Genomic DNA, 21695 nt, shown 5'->3' with positions numbered 1-21695 from the left:
ACCCCTCCCCTCCTTTTTCTTCAGACCTGATCCCTCCTCAACCGGTGGAGAGAAGAAATCAACATCAAAGTAATTTCGTTCTTTTCATATTAAAGCGGATAGGTGCATTTAGAGGTCTGGGCAGGATGAGGCAGTTAAGGTGATATAGGATCACCAGTAGTTAATCTCCGGTATTAACTTGTTCCATGAAATACTGATTGAAGTGTTTTATGCTGAGTGGTGTTTTGATTTGCTGCCAAGCGCTGCTGAATTGTGTGTGGTTCATGTTTTGTCCGGCTGATCTCAAATCAGCCAGGAATTAGAAGTTGGACTTTTAAAAGTTTTCAATCAAAGCAACTGCGGTGTGGGCCTCACCCGACCACTCTTTGTTCCAGTTTTACTGGAGATTGCTGGAGATTTTTCACTGACGTCCCGCCTCAGAGTTTTATGATCCTTTGTCAAGATTTGGGGCGATCAGCTGGTTGGGGCTAAAGGGGCGTGGCCCCACCGTTTTATTAGCTGATCGCTGCAATCGAGACATCAGCACGACAGGAGGATTTATCTTTCCATTTAACCCAAATTACACATTTGGTTTGATTTTCATAGACACTAAATGCGCATATATGTTTTTCTTTTATTATCATGGTTAGGTAGTCATTTTTATTCCCTTTGTGTAGAATGGTGCTTGTTAGTTAGGTGAAGGTTTTTGGACCAGAATAATGGTATATCAGGATTATTCAGCTTCAATAAATCTTCATATATATAATTAAGAGAAGCGTTTGTGTTCATTTCATGCAAGAGTGATTTATCTGTCAAAACAAGGTCGAAGTTCCCCCACCTTCGGTGAAGTGGTTGAATAAACAGTGACAGTTTGTGGTTTGGTTAATAATTTTTAATTATTAAAGAGCTTTGAGCCCATCATCACAACACCAGAGGACATCTCTGATTTCTATTCATAAGTAATGATTTTTGGTTAAGAAATAAAATAAAATAAAATTATGATTTTATTTTAAATTATAATTCTTGATGAATATTAATTAATCAATAATCCTAATCCTTAGAGTATAAATCCAGCTGTTCTGTAAAAGCCTCAGATGACTGTTGGAGAACATCAGTGAACAAACAGCTTCATGATCCAGGACGGTGATGAGTCTGCATACAGACAGCAGGTGGATCGGCTGGTACACTGGTGCGGTCAGAACTACCTTGAACTCAACCCACTCAAGACTGTGGAAATGGTGGTGGACTTTCGGAGAACACCACCCCCATACACTCCCCTCACCATCCTCAACAACACTGTATCGGCCGTGGACCACTTCAGGTTCTTAGGAACCACCATCTCTGAGGACCTGAGATGGTCTTCACACATATACACTGTTCGAAAGAAGGCCCAGCAGAGACTGTACTTCCTGAGGCAACTCAAGAAGTTCAACCTTCCACAGGAGCTGTTGGTCATCTTCTACACTGCCATCATTCAGTCTGTCCTGTCTTCATTCATCTCAGTGTGGTTTGACTCATCCACAAAACAGGACAGGTCCAGACTGCAACGAATAATCAGGACTGCAGAGAGAATCATCAGGGCTGACCTTCCCTCCATCCAGGACTTATACAGGTCTAGGGTCAGTAAAAGAGCTGCTAAAATCTCTGCAGACCCCACACACCCTGCACATAAACTGTTTAGAGTTTTACCTTCAGGTCGTCGCTACAGAGCACTGTTCACTAAAACCAGCCGCCACAGAGACAGTTTTTTCCCCCAGGCTGTTTCTCTGATGAACATTTAATAGAGTACAAAACAACAGCATACAGATGTTGCAAATGCACCTTTTATTAGATATGTGTATAGTGTACATTGTAAATTGTAAATTTGTATATTCTGTAATGCAAAAACAGAACAAAAGAGCAAAGTGTACCGGAGACAAATTCCTTGTTTGTATGCACGAACTTGGCAATAAAGCTGATTCTGATTCTGATTCTGATGAAAGAATAGTTTGTCTTTCACCCCATATTTATGAACCACTTTATGAACCGCCACGTGGTGGAGGAGTTTGAGAGCTCAATGATCCTCGATGCTATGTTGTCTGGAGCTTAAATGCCCCTGGTAGGGTCTCCCAAGGCAAACATGCTCTAGGTGACGGGTTAGACAAAGAGCGGTTCAAGAACCCCTCATAATGACTACAAAATCGAGGCACGAGACGTCGCCCGGTACGGTGGAGCCGGGGTCCCACCCTGGAGCCGGGCCTGGTGTCGGGACTCGTCGGAGAGCGCCTGTTGGCTGGGTTGCTCCTCGCGGGACCCGGCCGGGCCAAGCCCGAACAAGAGACGCGAGACCATCCCCCAGTGGGCCCACCACCTGCAGGGGGAACCGTGAGGGACCGGTGCAAAGAGGATTGGGCGGCGGACGAAGGTGGAGACCTTGGAGGCCCGATCCCCTGAGGCTTAGGCTGGCTCTAGGGACGTGGAATGTCACCTTGCTGGGGGGGAAGGAGCCTGAGCTTGTGCGGGAGGTCGAGAGATATCGACTAGAAATAGTCGGGCTCACCTCCACGCATAGCGTGGGCTCTGGAACCCATCTCCTCGAGAGGGGCTGGACTCTCTTCTACTCTGGAGTGGCCCACGGGGAGAGGCGGCTGGCTGGGGTGGGTTTGCTTGTCGCCCCCTAGCTCAGCCGTCCAGTGTTGGGGTTTACCCCAGTGGATGAGAGGGTCGCATCCCTCTTTGGGTTGGGGAGAGGTCTCTGACTATCATTTCAGCCTACGGGCCTAGTGGTAGTGCGGAGTACCCGGCCTTCTTGGCGTCCCTGTCGGGGGTGCTGGATAGTGCCCCTCCCGGGGAATCCATTATTCTGCTGGGTGACTTCAACGCCCACGTGGGAATCGACAGTGACACCTGGAGAGGTGTGATCGGGAGGAATGGCCTCCCCGATCTGAATCTGAGCGGTGTTTTGTTATTGGACTTCTGTGCTAGTCACGGATTGTCCATAATGAACACCATGTTCAAACATAAGGGTGTCCATCAGTGCACTTGGCACCAGGACACCCTAGGCAGGAGGTCAATGATCGACTTTGTTGTCGTATCATCAGTCCTTCGGCCGCATGTTTTGGACACTCGGGTGAAGAGAGGGGCTGAGCTGTCCACTGATCACCACCTGGTGGTGAGTTGGATCCACTGGGGGAGGAGAAAGCTGGATAGACTTGGCATGCCCAAGCGCATAGTGAGGGTCTGCTGGGAACGTCTGGTGGACCCCTTGGCCAGGGATGTATTCAACTCTCACCTCCGGGAGAGCTTTGACATAGATTCCGAGTGGACCATGTTCTCCGCATCTATTGTCGATGCTGCCACCCGTAGCTGCGGCCGTAAGGTCTGCGGTGCCTGCCGCGGCGGCAATCCCCGAACCCGGTTGTGGACACCGGCAGTAAGGGACGCTGTCAAGCTGAAGAAGGAGTTCTATCAGCTCTGGTTGGCTTGTGGGACTCCTGAGGCGGCTGACGGGTACCATGGGGCCAAGTGTGCCACGGCCCGGGCGGTGGCAGAGGCAAAAACTCGGACCTGGGAGGAGTTTGGTGAGGCCATGGAGAAGGACTACCGGTTGGCCCCAAAGCGATTCTGGCAAACTGTCCGGCGCCTCAGGAGGGGGAAGCAGTGCTTCGCCAACACTGTTTACAGTGGGGGCGGAGAGCTGCTGACCTCAACTGGGGACATAATCGGGCGGTGGAAGGAGTACTTCGAGGATCTCCTCAATCCTGCCATCACGCATTCCCTGGTGGAAACAGAGGCTGGGGACTCGGGGTTGGACTCTTTCATCACCCAGGCTGAAGTCACCGAGGTGGTTAAAAAGCTCCGCGGTGGCAGGGCTTTGAGGTTGGATGAGATCCGCCCTGAGTACCTCAAGTCTTTGGATGTTGTGGGGCTGTCATGGTTGACACGCCTCTTCAACATTGCGTGGCGGGCGGACGGGGACGGTGCCTCTGGATTGGCAGACTGGGGTGGTTGTCCCCAGTCTGCCGGAGGGTGTGTTCCAACTACAGGGGGATCACACTCCTCAGCCTCCCTGGTAAGGCCTACGCCAGGGTATTGGAGAGGAGAGTCCGGCCGATAGTCGAACCCCGGCTTCAGGAGGAGCAGTGTGGTTTTCGTCCCGGCCGTGGAACACTGGACCAGCTCTATACCCTTTACAGGGTACTCGAGGGTTCATGGCAGTTTGCCCAACTGGTCCACATGTGTTTTGTGGACATGGAGAAAGCATTTGACTGTGTCCCTCGTGATGCCCTGTGGGGGGTGCTCCAGGAGTATGGAATCAGGGGCCCTTTATTAGGGGCTATCCGGTCTCTATACAAGCAGAGCAGGAGTTTGGTTCGCATTGCCGGCACTAAGTCGGACCTGTTCCCGGTGCATGTTGGACTCCGGCAGGGCTGCTCTTTGTCACCAGTCCTGTTCATAACTTTTAAGGACAAGATTTCTGGGTGTAGCCAAGGGCTGGAGGGGGTCTGGTTTGGGGACCAGAGGATTTCGTTTCTTCTTTTTGCAGATGACGTGGTCCTGCTGGCCCCCTCTAGCCAAGACCTACAGCATGCACTGGGGCGGTTCGCAGCCAAGTGTTAGGCGGCAGGTATGAAAATCAGCTCTTCCAAGTCCAAGTCTTCCGAGGCCATAGTTCTCAACCTGAAAAGGGTGGCTTGTCCTATTCAGGTTGGAGGGGAGTTCCTGTCTCAAGTGGAGAAGTTCAAGTATCTCGGGGTCTTGTTCAAGAGTGGGGGAAGAATGGAGTGGGAGATCGACAGACAGATCGGTGCGGCTGCCGCAGTAACGGGGGTGCTGTGCCGGTCCGTTGGGGTTAAGAGAGAGCTGAGCCGAAAAGCAAAGCTCTCAATTTACCGGTCGGTCTACGTTCCTACCCTCACCTATGGCCATGAACTTTGGGTCATGACCGAAAGAATGAGATCCCGGATACAAGCGACTGAAATGAGCTTCGTCCGTAGGCACTCCCTTAGAGATAGGGTGAGGAGCTCGGCCATCCGGGAGGGGCTCGGAGTAGAGCCGCTGCTCCTCCACATCGAGAGGAGCCAGTTGAGGTGGCTCGGGCATCTATACCGGATGCCTCCTGGACGCCTTCCTCGGGAGGTGTTCCAGGCACGTCCCACCAGGAGGAGGCCCAGGGGACGGCCCAGGACACGCTGGAGGGACTATGTCTCTCGGCTGGCCTGGGACGCCTTGGGCTCCCCCTGGAGGAGGTGTCTGGGGAGAGGTACGTCTGGGCGTCTCTGCTGAGTCTGCTGCCCCCGTGACCCGGTCCCAGATAAAGCGGAAGACAACGAGTACGAGTACTTTGTTTAAGTCTACGTCTAAGTTTGTGGAAATTCTATTTAGAGGGCAATATTTGTAAAGTTACCTTGTAGAGTTACCTTGTAGAGTTACCTTGAATAAAAAGTGTAACTTCACACCTATGCTATATTCATGCATTTTCTTACTATAGCTCCAGAAAACCAATATAGAGATTTTCTCTCTCTTCAGAAAGTAATTCTCCTTAACTATCACACAAGCAGAGGGTCCGTCCATGCCTAGTTCGAAAGGTGTTGTAAAAAATAGGTATAATAGAGTTCTTTCATCAGTAATGGATAGGTGCTTGTTTTGGTTCAGCAGCCTTGTGTAACTCTTGCCACTACATGTTAGGCATATATCAGAACTAAAGCAGAGTGTGAAACTGGGGAGACGCTGAAAAAAAGTGTGTCATGACCAGAGAGAGTGGCACAAAAGCCACACTTGTCAGGATGACTAATAGCCTGGGCCAACAGGTCTCACTGTGGGGTGTTAACAATCAGCCGGGCCTCAAGTTGTTGCCTGACAGCCGGCCAGCCACATGACTTGGATATGAGCTGGTCACCTGCACTGGAAGCCCTAACAGGACCTTTGTTTCAAGGAGCTTTGTTTCAAACAGGTCAACCTTTTTCTATGTAATATTTAACATGGCTGCTGGCTGTAAAAATGCCACCCATCACCTACGAGATTTTGCAACACATTCATTTGTATTAACATATCAGTTCAAATTACATAGATCATTTATTCTCTTAGCTGAAAAGGAGAATTTTTATTTGACAAGTCGGTACAGAAAGCAGTCCATCAGTTCAAAGTGACATTTACACAACCACTCAGCCATAGCAAGTAAAAAAAAAGAAACTTTTTGCATGAAACAGTGTGCAACAATATCCCTTTACTTTTTTTAGAAATCCACGTTCTTTGCACACACTCACTACACGTTTTTAACTACTGGGGCATTATTTACAGTGCTTTGAAACATATGTTTTATTTCTTTACATTTTGCTATGTTACTACCATAAACCTCCACACTTACAAAGTAATGTTTGTAAAGTCAAAGGAAAATGATACTTGTGTTTTTGTTTTTGTTTTTTCAATTTCTTAATTTAAAAATTAGTCACACATTTACGTCAATACTTTGTCAGACCACTTTTCACTGCAATACACCTGCAAATCTCTTGACTTCCATCAGCTTTATGCATCTGGAGTTTAAAACAGTTTCCCAATTTCCTTAGAAAAATTGCTCAAACTGAGTAACATGGGTTGTAATGTGTCTGTTAACAAGAAATTTTCAAGTCATGTCACTGATTCTCAGTTGAATTTGGATTTCATCCTTTCCTTCCATGATCTACAAATGTTCTTTATGCCTCACAGTCAGCTAAAATGTACTGAAAGAGAAGGTTGGATTGAAGTCACTCCATCAGTATTATGTCCCTGATCCAGCTTGGGATGTAGTAAGATGTTAGGGATTGTGCAATAACATTCATGTACTTTAAACACTAAACTTCATTTGAACAGCCATGCCTTAAGACCACAACACACTTCTTAGCTTGGTGGGGCATAATTATCCACAGGTTTTTATGCATTTTTCAGGTGAACACTGTGAGTTGGTTTGCGTAATCCCAGCTGCATGATCTATAAGCATACAGAGCAGGATAGGATAAAGTAATATATATTTGTATGTTTATAGCAGAACTGTGTTTAGTTAACTTCTTACCGGGCCATTTAAAAACATGAATGTTGTTTGATCTAAACCAGGGTTTCTCAACCCTGTTCCTCAGGACCCACTGTCACCAACTTGTTTTAGATGTTTCTTTGCTGCCACACAATTGACTTAAATGAATAGGTAATAATCAGACTTTTAAAGCATTTGGTGGCCTGCTGAGGAGGTAATGGGATCATTTGAATCAGGTGTGCTGGAGCAGAAACACATCTAAAGCATGAACGACTGTAGGCCCTAAGGACAAGGATTCGCAAACACTGATCTAAACCATTTCATTGTAGTTCTGGTTGTATATTGTCATGCTGGGGGATGAACTTCCAGCTGAAACCTAAGTCTTTGCAGCCTCTCAGGGTTCCTTCCAGGACTGTCATGTATTTAGCTACTTCCATCTTCTCATACACGCTGATCAACTTCCCCTTCCCTGCTGCATAAAAGCATCCCCACTGCATGATATCGCCACCACCATGCTCCACTGTAAAGATAGTTCGTCCAGGGTTAGTTTATCTCCATGCATTGTGTTTTGCATGTAGAACAAAAACGTTTAGAGCACCTTCCCTCAACATATTTGCCTAGTCCCCCAAATGGATTGTTGCAACCTGCAAGGTTGACTTTGTATGGGTTTCTTTCAACAATGCCTTTTCTCTTACCAGTCTCTCATATATGCCAGATTTTTTGTGTTTACAACTAATACTTGTTTTGAGAAAATGTGTTCCATCTGTGCACCTCTGCAGCACCTCTAGAGTTACTATGAGCATCTCGGTTGCTTCTCTGGTAAATGTTCACCTTGCACAACCTGTTGAGCAGATGTGGATGTCCATGTCTTGGTTGGTTTGCAATTGTGCAATTACTCTTTCAGTTTTCAGATGAGCCCTAACCCTCTGAAAGATTTTCAAAAATTGAAATATTGTTTTATAATCTGACCCTGATTTAAACATTTTTACAAATTTATTTCTGACTTCTTTTGTGTGTTCCTTTGGAACAAGAAAAAACTGATGTATGCTTTTAGGCCTTGTACACACGTAGCAGGGTATTTAAAAAAACGAATATCTCCCCTACATAGTTTCTAAAAATAATATTGTGCACACGTGAGGTTTTTCAGAAAAGTTTCATCTAAACCAACCCGCAGAAATATGCCACTGAGCGTTATGTTCAACACTCCAGACGCATAGGGGGCGGTGTACTGCAAAAATGAAACCTATGTCAGCCAATCAGAATCCTTCAAAAAAATCACGAATTCCTGTTAGGTATAAAACATGGTACCAGGAGGTTCATTTGAGTGTGCAGAAAAAGAAGTTGAACTTCTTATAAACACTGTTTTAGAATATAAAGCTGATAAAACACAAGATAGCGTCGATTGGGAATCGTTCATTTATTTTTACTCCAAATCTATAAACAACGGTTGCACATTTGACGTTAGCGCCTCAATATTTGTCACAGACAGTGATGCGCTGAACCGTAAAAGTCTGTTTGATCATAGACACATGCAGGCTCAACAACTGAGTTTTTATATATCTCCACTTGGGCTGGAGTTTTCAGAATTATTTGTTTTTAGTTATGTAAAATGGAGTTTGTGTGTGGATAAAAGGCCAAAATGCATAAAACGTTTATAACTATAGGCCCAAACCATGGTGCTGCTACCACCATGTTTGACAGTGGGGATGGTGTGTTCAGGGTGATGAGCTGTGTTGCTTTTACGCCAAACATATTGTTTTGCATTGTGGCCAAACAGTTTGATTTTGGTTTCATCTGACCAGAGCACCTTCTTCCACATGTTTGGTGTGTCTCCCAGGTGGCTTGTGGCAAACTTTAAACGAGACTTTTTATGGATATCTTTGAGAAATGGCTTTCTTCTTGCCACTTTTCCATAAAGGCCAGATTTGTGCAGTGTACGACTGATTGTTGTCCTATGGACAGACTCTCCCACCTCAACTGTAGATCTCTGCAGTTCATCCAGAGTGATCATGGGCCTCTTGGCTGCATCTCTGATCAGTCTTCTCCTTGTTCGAGATGAAAGTTTAGAGGGACGGCCGGGTTTTGGTAGATTTGCAGTGGTCTGATACTCCTTCCATTTCAATATGATTGCTTGCACAGCGCTCCTTGGGATGTTTAAAGCTTGGGAAACCTTTTTGTATCCAAATCCGGCTTTAAACTTCTCCACAACAGTATCTCAGACCTGTCTGGTGTGTTCCTTGGTCTTCATGATGCTCTCTGCGCTTTGAACAGAACCCTGAAACTATCACAGAGCAGCTGCTTTTATACGGAGACTTGATTACACACAGGTGGATTCTATTTTTCATCATCAGTCATTTGGGAAACATTGGATCATTCAGAGATCCTCACTGAACTTCTGGAGTGAGTTTGCTGCACTGAAAGTAAAGGGGCCGAATAATATTGCACGCCCCACTTTTCAGTTCTTTACTTGTTAAAAACGTTTGACACATCCAATACATTTTATTCCACTTCTCGATTGTGTCCCACTTGTTGTTGATTCTTCACAAAAAATTTGTATTTTATATCTTTATGTTTGAAGCCTGAAATGTGGCAAAAGTTCAAGATGGTCGAATACTTTAGCAAGGCACTGTATATACAATGAAACTGAAACACCTGTCATTTTAGTGTGGGAGGTCATATTTTGCACAGGTACATTTTAGCAATCAGTCCCATTTCCATGTGAATGACTTGAAAAAACTCTATTATAGTTTGCTTATTATTAGTTTGTTGATCAAATTTTCTGTTCCTGTTTAGAATATAAGCATTTTTATCCATTTACAAAGATGTTCAGAGTGAGAGAGGAGCTACAACGGCTTCATATGTGTCTGTGTAATGTGGCCTGCTCTGCCATTTTTGCATTCAGACTAGGGATAGGATTTACAGCTTTCTAAATGGAGTGCGATCTAAAACCTATCAAGTGGCTAATTTATATATTATTTTTCGTGGCCTGTCTGTCAGTGTAGCACTCTGTTGTTGGAGTGCCAAGGTGAAACCCAACAGAAACATACTTTACTTCACAATTACTTTATTACAGCTTTTGTTGCGATGCTCCACTAGTATAATTATATATACCATTAATAATTATATCAATGATAATATATATGTATATACAGGGGTTGGACAATGAAACTGAAACACCTGTCATTTTAGTGTGGGAGGTTTCATGGCTAAATTGGACCAGCCTGGTAGCCAGTCTTCATTGATTGCACATTGCACCAGTAAGAGCAGAGTGTGAAGGTTCAATTAGCAGGGTAAGAGCACAGTTTTGCTCAAAATATTGAAATGCACACAACATTATGGGTGACATACCAGAGTTCAAAAGAGGATAAATTGTTGGTGGACGTCTTGCTGGCGCATCTTTGACCAAGACAGCAAGTCTTTGTGATGTATCAAGAGCCACGGTATCCAGGGTAATGTCAGCATACCACCAAGAAGGATGAACCACATCCAACAGGATTAACTGTGGACGCAAGAGGAAGCTGTCTGAAAGGGATGTTCGGGTGCTAACCCAGATTGTATCCAAAAAACATAAAACCACGGCTGCCCAAATCACGGCAGAATTAAATGTGCACCTCAACTCTCCTGTTTCCACCAGAACTGTCCGTCGGGAGCTCCACAGGGTCAATATACACGGCCGGGCTGCTATAGCCAAACCTTTGGTCACTCATGCCAATGCCAAACGTCGGTTTCAATGGTACAAGGAGCGCAAATCTTGGGCTGTGGACAATGTGAAACATGTATTGTTCTCTGATGAGTCCATCTTTAATGTTTTCCCCACATCCGGGAGAGTTACGGTGTGGAGATGCCCCAAAGAAGCGTACCACCCAGACTGTTGCATGCCCAGAGTGAAGCATGGGGGTGGATCAGTGATGGTTTGGGCTGCCATATCATGGCATTCCCTTGGCCCAATACTTGTGCTAGATGGGCGCGTCACTGCCAAGGACTACCGAACCATTCTTGAGGACCATGTGCACCCAATGGTTCAAACATTGTATCCTGAAGGCGGTGCCGTGTATCAAGATGACAATGCACCAATACACACAGCAAGACTGGTGAAAGATTGGTTTGATGAACATGAAAGTGAAGTTGAACATCTCCCATGGCCTGCACAGTCACCAGATCTAAATATTATTGAGCCACTTTGGGGTGTTTTGGAGGAGCGAGTCAGGAAACGTTTTCCTCCATCAGTATCACGTAGTGACCTGGCCACTATCCTGCGAGAAGAATGGCTTAAAATCCCTCTGACCACTGTGCAGGACTTGTAATTATTGTGGTCTAAAACCAGGTGTTTCAGTTTCATTGTCCAACCCCTATATATACATATATATATATATATATATATATATATATATATATATATATATATGCATATATATATATATATATATATATATATATATATATATATATATATACAGAGTAGTAACCAACACTAGGAAAATACATCACATTACAAAAGTACCTTAATAACTGCAGTGGCTACCTGTTTTTTTGTGTTGATCGTCTATAAAGCATTGAATGGTCCTGGACCCAAAAACCATGTAGAACCATGCAGACCTTTCAGGTCACAAGAGACCTCTTCACACTGTGTAACCGAGACCAAAACTAAAAAAAGGGGAGGTAGCATATTTAGGATTTGGCAAATAATATATTGAATTACCAAGTAAATGAATGATGCTAAACAATATAACTTGCCCTGCCTTGCCTTTCTATCGCTTTTTATTGTCTCATGTTCTCTAACAAACTTTTGAAGACTTGTATTTATACTGAGATTAAATACACACCGACAGATTATATAATATTTAGGTGACTTCTGAAGGCAGTTGTTGAAAAGTATTTTATTAAGGGGTATTAAATGAAATTCATAGAGATTTGTGTTAAAGAAAAAAAATGAAAAGCATGAAGTGTTTCCCTTCTATTTCTCAATTATGTACTACTTTGTCATGGTCAACCACATAAACTGTCACCTGTAAAGTGAAGTTTTTGAAATATTTAGACCCTCACTTTTGTGCAGAAAAATGGTCTCATTCATTAATTACCTTGTCAAAGACAAGTAGCTGAGTCAAAGTAAAAACTGTAGACAGCCACAGGCTGGACCACTTTGTTAGACACCTTAGTGAAACTGAGATACTTGTCTCTTGGCCAGCTTCCTGTAATGAGTGAATGAGCCTTAGTCTTTTCTTCCTAAAACTAGTTTTGCTACTGCGGAGAGGAAGGTGGATATCTTCACAGAAAAAATTCCTAAACCTGATGTGCGTCATAATCTCCTCAAATCGTGGAAAATAAACGTGATGTTGGTTCTATTTTTAAACCTCCAGAAACTAGATGTTTAAGTGAAGGCCACAGATAATTCCACGGACAATATTTGGACTAGAGCGGAGAAGTCAGAGCGGACCAAGCAGCACTCAGGAGACCTGTTTTCATCCAGAGCTAGCAGTACACGCTGCCATTACACAGTACATTGAGTGTTATATACAGTTGGCCGATGTGCATCCAGTACCTTACATTCTGAGAGATTCATGTGTTTGTTGACACAGAAAATTCCATATAAATGGAATTAGTTCTTTAAATCGCAGGACATGTCCTCCTTCTTGTTTTAACTTAACAAGTTTAGCTTCTGACTAAAATGGGATACATTTACTGGAACATGCAGTCATTTACAGATAAAAAAAATTTATTTTTAGCACATTCTCAGCTGTTTATCATTGTGACATATTGAACACAAACTGTTTTTCTGAAATATTCAGCACCAAAACCTGACCGACGTCTCCTGTGGTTTTGCCTGTTAATTTCTACATTGGTGTTAAATCAGTATTAACAGCCAATTAGTCCCCAGAAGAGGTGACAGAACGTTTTGTTGTTGTTGTTCTGAAAGAAAAGTGCTTTCCAGCAGCAGGTTTTTTTTTTTCCCAGGTCTGTTCAGTCATTTTTATATGGTGTGGGCAGACAGCCTTGCCCACCCTCTAAAACAGCAATGCAGAATGTGTCAGAACAATAAAAAATGGACCACCAGAAATGTGTTTGGAGATTTATTTGACTTGTAGGAAAATCTACTTCGTGTTGACATAAATTACTACATTAACATATTAAGCTGACCTTTTCTCTGTTTTAACATATCATTTTCATGTGATGACTCATTGTTGTGAGTAACGAATCATTTTTATTTCAGGAAATTTAAGGAATGTTCCAGTAAATCAAAATAAACAAAACTAACAGGAGTTTTCTATGATGTTTTGTTCTTGTGACCTGTGCTGCTTTGTCAAACATTTCTAATTGTGTGCTTTTTGCAGCTTTTCATTGTCTCTTAATGTAGCCAATGATAATTTTTTTCTAATAATCTTGAAACAACCTAAGAGTTTTTTAAACAGTTAACCTACCATTGAAACAAAATATACTGTATGAAGATACTGTGTAAAAAGACATGCCAATTTTTCCTTATTGTCTGTCATTAAGAAATGTCTGTCATTAAACCAAGTTGTAGGATTTTGGAAATTAAATATATTTGCTAAAGACATTTAAGAATGAAGAAGTTTAGATAAATATTTTTAGTAATTGTTAGAATTGCTTTTTTATTGTTTTACTTGAGTCGCATGTTTTGATTATCCTCCACAAGCTTCTTACGTTTCCTAATAATGCCATTTATTACGAGAAGTGCACCAGTCCCTCTTGCGACAAACAGCCACATGATGCTGCCCTCCCCATCATTCACAGTTGGGATGGTGTTCTGACACTGGTGAGCACACCACTTTTTTCTCCAAATGTAACCATGATTATTATTGCCAAACCCTTAAATTGTTGCTTCACCAGACCACTCAACAAAAATAAAGGTATTTTCCTCTGAACCTTTGCAAACTTTAATCCAAATTTTTATGCTGCCCTGGTGGGTAATGGTTTCTTTATTTAAATGCTTAACTTTGAAGAAAGTGATTAGAAAGTATTATTAAATAATTATGTTTCTAATTTTTCTTGCATCATCATATGTAGGTAAATTGGGTAAGCTTTCGTGACTAAAAACAGGAACAGGAAATAATTTAATTTATTGTCAGACAGTGAAAAAATGTTTTATGTGTCTTGTTTTTTCAGTGTGTCATGGTCCTAGGGAGTTTTTTGACCAACATGCAGAATCAGACAGCACTCAAGGACCAGTTAAAATATTTATTTACAACAAAAAAAGATGACTTCAGGTTCATTAGCGTCTGGGAAGGGGAGAAGAGAGTTAATGATAGTGGTAGAAATCTCTGGCAGTAAGGTGATAAGACAAGTTATCTTTAAAGATCCGTGGGTAGCTTGCACAGTCTGAGAGTGGCCAATGAGGTTGTGGCTGGGGAGGAAGGGGATGTGTGTTGGGTCCAAAAAAGTCCCGGTCATCTGTCAGAAGAATTCTTGAGGACAAGGAAGTAATCAGACTTTTCCAGCAAGGTTGACCATGTTAACCAAGATCATAACACAGTATATGTATGTTCCAATGCTAGGTTCAAGTGAAAGTGGATACTTTGCCATTGTCACACATGTGTTTGTAATCCTTAATCCAATTATATAAAATGTCAGTTCAGTGCAGCTTACTGAACCACTTTTTTGTTCAGATGGTTGCACAAACATATCTGCATTTTAAATTGTTTTAAAAATCCACATTTTGGTACCTTTAGCACACTGTGGAACATAATTGGCTTAAACTTTGAAGTAATGCAGTTGTGTTAAAACCTAACCGATTTGGGTATCATGTTTCTCTGGAGGCAGTTGTTTTTGTGAGTCACGCAGCAATCTGGACAGGATTTTTTTTTTCTCCACTGCAGAGATCTCAACCGCCTGAGGTCTTGGCACTGAAGTCCTGGACAGTCCGGGAAACACTCCACTGATCACTTGTGATTAAGTGTCTTTATTTAAGCCCATTAACTCAACTAAGCAATCAGAGCCAAGCCAACGCTGCAAAGTTCTTTAAAACCATGTTGCTATAGGAGCATAGAGGTCTGGTTACTGACTGACTGTCATTGATTTCCCCCTGTCCACTGGTGCTTAATATTATACTAAAACCATTAGCTTACTAAAGTTACAAAATCTACAATCAGGTAAGGGTTTTTATTTAATGTTATTTGAGTAAAACAACTCACTCTAATACGCATAACATGTATCTACTTTAAATAATTTCAAGATAATATTCTGATATATAATATCAAATATGTATATTTACTGTAAGTTCTCTGGTGCATTGTCCTGTGATCAAACATACCTGGGATCTAACTTTGGTCATTATTCAAATATATGCAGTTGGCTCATTTCATTGTTCATATGGACCACCAAAAGGAAAAATCTCCATTGTTGCTTTTTATAATGACAGTGCTCTCTACAATTATTGGCAACCCTGGTGAGAATGTTTTCAACAGCCGAGCTCTGACAGTAAGCTTTGGAAATTTTACCTCCATTACCACTCCCCTGATTGTGTGCAGTGGTGAGATAAAAGGCCTTTGCAGATCATTCCTTCATTCTGTGACCCACATGTGTTTATTACACATCGCTATAAACTGTAAGGTTCCAACATGGAACAGGGCAATTCAATTCAATTCAGTTTTATTTATATAGCGCCAATTCACAACACATGTTGTCTCAAGGCACTTCACAACAGTCAGGTTCATATATTCCAATTAATCCTAACAATTGAACAGTGCAGTCGGAGTTAACTTTTTATTTAAATTGGATAAAAAGTTTTTCTATCTAAGGAAACCCAGCAGATTGCATCCAGTCAGTGACTTGCAGCATTCACTCCTCCCCAATTAAAGTCACTCCACCTATTTTATGCCCCTGACCCACCTCAGAAGGTAGCTAGCCAAAACCACAATGAATTGTAAGGGGCAATAATGAATGTCGTATTAATCAGAGAAATATGTTGATCAGAATAATGCGACGCAGATAACATGCTGAGAAAAGTGTAAAAACTGTGGGTGTAGTTAAAGCACTGAATGCATCTGGATAGCAACACATTGATAAGTCCTGGAGAAATCCCCCTGTAGGTGAAGGCTGGTGCAGGTGTAATTACAGCAGTGAGTTGAACGCACACAGTGCCTGTGATCTCAGCGGATCAAATTGTATGATGTTAAAGGACAAAGTGATTGTGTGAAAGGAACTAATTTTAGGTCAATCCCTGCATTCTTTTATCTCTGTTCTAAACTTGTTCATTTTTACAATAACTGTATATTTAGGTGAAGTTGAGGTGACTAGCTTCCTTGTAGCCATTTACTGGGGTATGACAAGACAAAGCTGCTTTATTTGAATGGCTTGTTCTCTTCTCTTTCCCATTTTAAGGAGTGTCTAAGAAAAAAGGCTTCTGTGTGCCATTTATAATGTAAAGAAAGATTAGGTTGTGCAAATTAGAAGTTCCAAGACAATCTAATTTGAAAACTAAAGTTTACATTTAAATTAGTTGTCACATGTATTTTTATTTTATTTATTGTTAAAGATTACAAAAATATGAAGTAAACCTACTCAAACATAAGGTTCAATATTTCTGAATTGTTTAGCTTGAGAATATGTTACAGCAATAAAAGATTCATCCATTTTTAGGGCTTTTTTCATATCTTAAATATTTTTGTCATTGAATGAAAAATATTGACACACTACAACTTTGAAGGGAGTTACATCAAAAATCCACTAGGGCTTGGAAAAAAAATTAATCAGAGCTGGTAGAGAGGTTTAGAGTGTTGAGAAAATAAAGCTTGTTTTGTTTTCTACGGTAAATGTGAACAAGTTTACACTCCTATATACAGACAGCCACAGCCCTGTCTATACCTGTCTGCAGGTAAAATTCCCACATTCTCTTTGTCTTGCTCACACCACCTGCTTTGATGGGCAGATAATGTCAAGCAAACTTAATCTCAGGCGCATTTTTTATTTTCCTCTAACCAGCAAAACCCGATGATAATCTATGATTGAAAAGATACATGCTCCCTTTTAATGATTTTGCAACTAACTGCTTGTTTGTATTTACTGCTAAACGTTATGTAACCAACAAATCGCTCCATTGGAATAGTCAACTTTTATTTGCTTTTGACTCTAATAGCTTCAGCAGGATTGAACCATTGAAGGACGGTTGGAAGTCTGACACACAAGTTGCATAAAATATTTTTAGAAGCATTTAAACGGAGAATGAGGTCAGAAAAAAGTTGGTTACCTCTGGATGATTCATTGGCACCAATCTGAGAGGCGTAGTGTGACTGATCAGATCAGATGTTTGGGCAAAGAAAGAAGACTCTGTATTAAACTGTTTCACATTTAAGTTTTGAAATGTTTTTGATGATTCAACAGGGAATTTGGCATGGCCCAGTTACTAATATTAAAGTATGACAAGTTTTTAAAAGTCAATAGTTTTAAAACATGCGTTTAAAACAACAGCACAGACTGTCCCCTTCCCCACCTGTTGCTGCTCACTGCCAGTCAGCTGATAGACGACACCCACACTATATTCTTGCTTCCACACAGAGTAAGCTGCACAATATTAGAAAATGTTACAATAACATAGCTGGCAAAAATCGTGATATAATGTAAAATGTGTATTTGTGACATTTTGAATATATGAGACAACAAATGTTGCAATCCAAACAGCTTCTGCTATTTCAGTACAGCACACATTGATATTGATATGATGATATAGCTGTGATATGTTGTGCAGCACTAATAAAGACAAATTCATGTGGAAACATGTCCTGTACACAGACAGCCAATGACTGTTAGATAACATTTTAAGTGTTAGGATCATATAATTTTAGTAGAAGTACCGTATTTTCCGCACTATAAGGCACACCGGGTTATAAGGCGCACCTTCAATGAATGGCCTATTTTAGAACTTTTTTCATATATAGGGCGCACCGGATTATAAGGCGCATAGAATAGAAGCTACTGCAGTCAAACGTTTGACTGGGGTTGCGTTATGCATCCACTAGATAGAGCTGTGCTAAAGAGAATGTCAACAAAACAGTCAGATACGTCAGTCAGTCAAACTTTATTAATACACTACAAACCAGCGTTCTGATAACTCCATTCACTCTCATGGTAAGGTCTCCTCTACATAGAATTCTATTGAATAGAGCCAACCGCACGTTAGGAATGCATTGGAGTCTATGAAGTTGAAGTTGAAATCAAACGTTAGTTAAAACGTGAAAGGGAACTTTTCCCTGATTCAGTAAACACGTAAAAGAAACAGTTTGATGCACTAAATCAAACGTTAGTACTGTTAACCTTTCCTGTTTCTGTCCCCTGACCGTAGTCTGATGACACAGGGGAGACGCTTTCTCCAGGGCCGAAGTTACTAGTTTCCTCGGGGTTAACTCCCTCACTCATACGTTGCTGAGTTGAGCATAAAGAAACAGCATCAAAACACTGAGTTGTTGACGAGATTCGGGGTTCTTTTTAATGACTTTGCTGCACGTAAAAACACAGGGCTTACAGACTCATACACCGCTGCTCCGGTCGCCGTCTCTACCCACCCCACACACACAATAATACCGACGTCACTCCTTCACTCTTGATTCTCAGCTACGGCAGCACACAGCGCCACCTCTGTCCGGAGGAGTAATGTCAACATCTTCCATACACACACACGAAACATACACCCCACACACTGAGCTTCTAATCACATATAGTTCAGGCAATTCCTGCAACAGTACATTCAAACGTTATACACACACAAGTGGTGTTGGACTAGGAGTAAGCACAGTACAGGTGTTTACTGCTATTACTTCGGCGACGCCCCTGACTACGGTAGCCGTAATGCTGCAAGCGGTGCGGCTTTGTAGTTTACCAGTCGTACTGAAACATTTTGACAGAGCGCCGTGTACAACCAGTATGGATCAACCAATTAACCAATTGATCCATATATAAGGCGCTCCGGATTACAAGGCGCACTGTCATTTTTTGAAAAAATTAAAGGTTTTTAAGTGCGCCTTATAGTGCGGAAAATACGGTAGTCGAAATAAGTGTTGCAATTAGATTATGTTATCCATTTAGATTTTTTTTATTATTTTTGCGTAATTACCAATAAACAGTGGTATTTCTATTTAAAACCATTATTTCATAAGAATCCTGTACTGATCTATGACTTGTGAGAATCTAGAAAAACCTTTCCCAGTATATATTGTTTAAAGTGAAAGGTTTGGAAAATTTCTTAATCAAATACATTTGTGTTTTTTGTGTTTTGTGTTCCATCAGCTTTACACTCTTCAAGAAATTCTTGAAAGAAATGTGGTTTAAGGGATGATGGGGGTTTCCCTTTCTTTACTTTTTTATTTCATCTGCATGATCATTTAACTTTTTATATATGTGTGCTGTCATCTTGTGTAAATCAGTGAGTGTGTGTGTCCCAGCAGGTTCAGATGACCACACACTAACCTGTTTAACTCACTTGGCGCCTGAGCTGCCGATGGGGGCCCTTCATGGATCGTGGTCCAGCCCCTAAAACAAGCTCCTGGGCTGCGGCCGCAGTCGGGACCCAAACCAAGACTCCATTCACCTATCAAGTCGGGCTGTTTATTTTCAAAGGCATTGGAGAAAACACTCAAAGGGGGCTTATCAGATCCAAACAGTCGCACGTCTTTGTTATTTTACACACAGGCCTCCTCTCAACTTGGCCTCATTTTCAGTAATTGTTTTCTTACTTGCTTGATAGAATAACACGGAGGGCTACATTTAAAAGAAGTGGTAAGGGAATCTGTCAGTGTAAACAAGGTGAATAAAATGCACACTGGGATTTTAGCTGAGCCTTTTCCGTTATTCTCTGTTTTCTGAAGGCAGGGCAAAAAGAGGAGAGTACACACAGCGGAGAAAAACTGGTGAAATGAAATACAGAGAGAATTCAAGTTTCAATACAGACGTGTTTTTTCTCCTCAGTTACTGATTCATTACTACTTCACTAAACATCAGACAACACCAGAATTAGTGTTAGATCTCTGGTGATGTGAGGCTGATTTGCATTGAATTTTACTTTTCTGCCTCAGTTGAAAAATTATTAAAAATTCCTGTGGTTTTAACTAACTTCTAAAAAAGGGGTGTAAATAAATGTAATACACATGATCAACATGGTGGCAGTGTTGCACTGTCTCTGGACACCTAGGGCCTCTGTGCCAGTCAGCACCAAGCTGCTGCAATTAATTAAAGCTTATGCAGCAGTCATGTGGTTCAACAGGCTGCTTTTTCCTAAATATGATATGCACAATAGAACTAATTTCAAATTATAACTGCAAATTGTTATGTGGATGCATATCAAAATATTTCTATTCCTTTTTATCAGAAGTGACTGCTCTGATAAAGAAATCATTTAGCTCTCTGCAACAGGAAATGTGTGCAGTCGTTCACATCCAACACAATCCCCGTTCACTCCCTCTAGACAAGCCAGGCTGCAGTCAAGACTAACATCATCCAAATCCCCTGGTCCACCATCTCCCGCCTGCAGCAGGAACACTCATAGATGGGCCAAGCTCCGCACTGCAAGCCGTGCCATAAAATAAGCACACAGTAAATCCAGCGTGATTAAGATTAATCATGGCCATGTAACTGCTAATGCACTGACTGAGGGCCATACAGTGAAATCAGACAAGCTTAGATGCTCGGCTCTTAAAAGAGAAAGGGGTCATTGCATGTTGACAGACCTTCCAGGGCTCTGTTATTTTAAGGTTTAAGAATTAATTACATGTAAAATTAAACAGAGGTGGAGTGAAGGAGTTTTCAGTCTGTCAATGGCGTGACACGAAATTCACAAGTCCACATAGGTGCTGGACAAGGTAAACTTTGCTTTAATTTTGCCTCTCCTGTATGTGGAGTGAGAGAGTGTTCTGAAAACATGCAACTTTTTGGGAGGGAGGGACAATAATTCAAAAAAAGGCCCCTTTCAATGTGGCAATGCCAGACACATTTAGCCTGACTAAAAAGGCCCCAAAAGGCTTGTAACTTATTGACAGGGATTGGATTTTGGCTAAAATGAACCATCATAGGCAATTTATTATTCTGATTGAGGGCTTAAAATGTCAGCAGTGGGCAGCCGTTATATAAGCCGAGCATGGGTTGATGATATCAGGTTGCAGTTTTGCTCAACTTGCAAGGCGAATGTGTAAAAAGTGATAGTCATAGTTGCTTAGTTTCCTCTAAGTAATACTGGCCTTAGAGGGCTGGAAAAACAGCAAGATTTCTGGGTAGTTGTATGATCGCAAAATAAGATGTTTTCCTACTGACACTTGACTTTTTACATTTAATATTAGTGAAACAATTCAAAACTACTCAGACTGGCAAATTGGGACTAAGTTTGTTTCCAAATGAAAAGGATCAAAGACTAGAGGCTGCAGCAGATGCACAATGTTTCTGACAATTGCTTTGATAGCCTGATTCAAAACAATGAATTTCTATTACTGTAATACAGATGCAGAAAAATTTATTTTGTAGTGGTAGCATAATCTCACACTAAAATAATTAGAAAAATCCAATTTGAGTACATTTTTCAGTTGGGGAAAAAAGTGTCTGTTGAAAAATAATCTATTGCCACTGGCTCAATTGTTGGTACACTGACAACCTACCTCTGTGCGGGGTATATGGGTGCCCTGGGGTGATGCCCAGTGTATGTCTGCCTTGGGCTGCTACAGCCCTCCGGAGCCCGGTCCACCTGCCCATTGTTACTCTTGGGTGGTGTGTGTTGCAGGCCTTCTACAGTTCACTTCAC

This window comes from Girardinichthys multiradiatus, chromosome Y, assembly GCF_021462225.1.
Source record: "Girardinichthys multiradiatus isolate DD_20200921_A chromosome Y, DD_fGirMul_XY1, whole genome shotgun sequence".
NCBI lineage: Eukaryota > Metazoa > Chordata > Actinopteri > Cyprinodontiformes > Goodeidae > Girardinichthys > Girardinichthys multiradiatus.
Note: the sequence above shows the minus strand (reverse complement) of the source record.